Consider the following 2,500-nt stretch of genomic DNA (forward strand, 5'->3'; position numbering starts at 1 on the left):
GCGTTGCAACGTTGGCTGGGGGCGTTGCAGCGGAGGCAGGTCGCGTTGCGACGTTGGCTGGGGGCGTTGCAACGGAGGCAGGTCGCTTTGCAACGGATGCTGGGATCGTTGCAACGGAAGCTGGGGGCATTGCAACGTTGGCTGGGGGCGTTGCAACGGATGCCGAGCGCGTTGCAACGTTGGCTGGTGACGTTGCAACGGAGGCAGGGCGCGTTGCAACGGATGCTGGTGACGTTGCAACGGAGGCAGGGCGCGTTGCAACGTTGGCTGGGGGCGTTGCAACGGAGGTAGGTCGCGTTGCCACGGTTGCTGGTGACGTTGCAACGGAGGCAGGGCGCGTTGCAACGTTGGCTGGGAGCGTTGCAACGGATGCTGGTGACGTTGCAACGGAGGCAGGGCGCGTTGCAACGTTGGCTGGGGGCGTCGCAACGGAGGCAGGTCGCGTTGCCACGGTTGCTGGTGACGTTGCAACGGAGGCAGGGCGCGTTGCAACGTTGGCTGGGGGCGTTGCAACGTTGGCTGGGGGCAGTGCAACGGATGCTGGGGTCGGTGCAACGTTGGCCGTGCGCGTTGCAACAGAGGCAGGGCGCGTTGCAACGGATGCTGGTGACGTTGCAACGGAGGCAGGGCGCGTTGCAACGTTGGCTGGGAGCGTTGCAACGGAGGCAGGGCGCGTTGCAACGTTGGCTGGGGGCGTTGCAACGGATGCTGGGGACGGTGCAACGTTGGCTGGGCGCGTTGCAACGGAGGCAGGGTGCGTTGCAACGGATGCTGGGTTAGGTGCATCGTTGGCTGGTTTCGTTGCAACGGAGGCACCCGCCGTTGCAACGATGGCTCGGAGCGTTGCAACGGAGGAGCCAAATTTTCATATCTCATAATTGGCTCGTGCATTTTTTCTAAAATTTTGAGGGAACCTTGGTAATATTATGTGAAGGCTGCACAAAAAAATCCAGGTCAAAAATCGCACGTTTGCTCCGTTTTTCATTTTTTTTTAATTTCCGGCTTTCCGGGCGGTAAAAAAATCGGCAAAAAAAATCGGCACGGTGTAAATTCACCAAATTTGGGGGATGGAAAGATCTTATTTTTCTAGAGGTTGTTGCAAAAAACGGCGTCAAAATTCGACCTCTAGAGCACTTTCCTTGAGTATGTCTCCTCACGGAAAAGGACGTCTACCCGTGGCACTTTGGTAATGGCTCGGCAGCCTATTATAGGGGGGAGGGGTGTCGTGATGCTGAAACTCGAGTTGCCCAAAGGCTTGCTGGGCGCAATGCCAGCAAGATGCACGTTGCCTTGCCATCCCCTAGGCACACTAGCAAGCACGTTGTGGTTGTGGTGTGCCGCCGGGCTCCCCCGCCCCCCACGGAGGCACCCGCCGTTGCAACGATGGCTCGGAGCGTTGCAACGGAGGAGCCAAATTTTCATATCTCAGAATTGGCTCGTGCATTTTTCGTGAAATTTTGAGGGAACCTTGGTAATATTATGTGAAGGCTGCACAAAAAAATCCAGGTCAAAAATCGCACGTTTGCTCCGTTTTTCATTTTTTTTGAATTTCCGGCTTTCCGGGCGGTAAAAAAATTGGCAAAAAAAATCGGCACGGTGTAAATTCACCAAATTTGGGGGATGGAAAGATCTTATTTTTCTAGAGGTTGTTGCAAAAAACGGCGTTAAAATTCGACCTCTAGAGCACTTTCCTTGAGTATGTCTCCTCACGGAAAAGGACGTCTACCCGTGGCACCTTGGTAATGGCTCGGCAGCCTATTATAGGGGGGAGGGGTGTCGTGATGCTGAAACTCGAGTTGCCCAAAGGCTTGCTGGGCGCAATGCCAGCAAGATGCACGTTGCCTTGCCATCCCCTAGGCACACTAGCAAGCACGTTGTGGTTGTGGTGTGCCGCCGGGCTCCCCCGCCCCCCACGGAGGCACCCGCCGTTGCAACGATGGCTCGGAGCGTTGCAACGGAGGAGCCAAATTTTCATATCTCAGAATTGGCTCGTGCATTTTTCGTGAAATTTTGAGGGAACCTTGGTAATATTATGTGAAGGCTGCACAAAAAAATCCAGGTCAAAAATCGCAGGTTTTCTCCGTTTTTCATTTTTTTTGAATTTCCGGCATTCCGGGCGGTAAAAAAATCGTCAAAAAAAATCGGCACGGTGTAAATTCACCAAATTTGGAGGATGGAAAGTTCTTATTTTTCTAGAGGTTGTTGCAAAAAATGGCGTCAAAATTCGACCTCTAGAGCACTTTCCTTTAGTATGTCTCCTCACGGAAAAGGACGTCTACCCGTGGCACTTTGGTAATGGCTCGGCAGCCTATTATAGGGGGGAGGGGAGTCGTGATGCTGAAACTCGAGTTGCCCAAAGGCTTGCTGGGCGCAATGCCAGCCAGATGCACGTTGCCTTGCCATCCCCTAGGCACACTAGCAAGCACGTTGTGGTTGTGGTGTGCCGCCGGGCTCCCCCGCCCCCCACGGAGGCACCCGCCGTTGCAACGATGGCTCGGAG

Source organism: Arachis ipaensis, chromosome B7 (genome assembly GCF_059453495.1).
Source record: "Arachis ipaensis isolate K30076 ecotype BB chromosome B7, ASM5945349v1, whole genome shotgun sequence".
NCBI classification, from domain to species: Eukaryota; Viridiplantae; Streptophyta; class Magnoliopsida; order Fabales; family Fabaceae; genus Arachis; species Arachis ipaensis.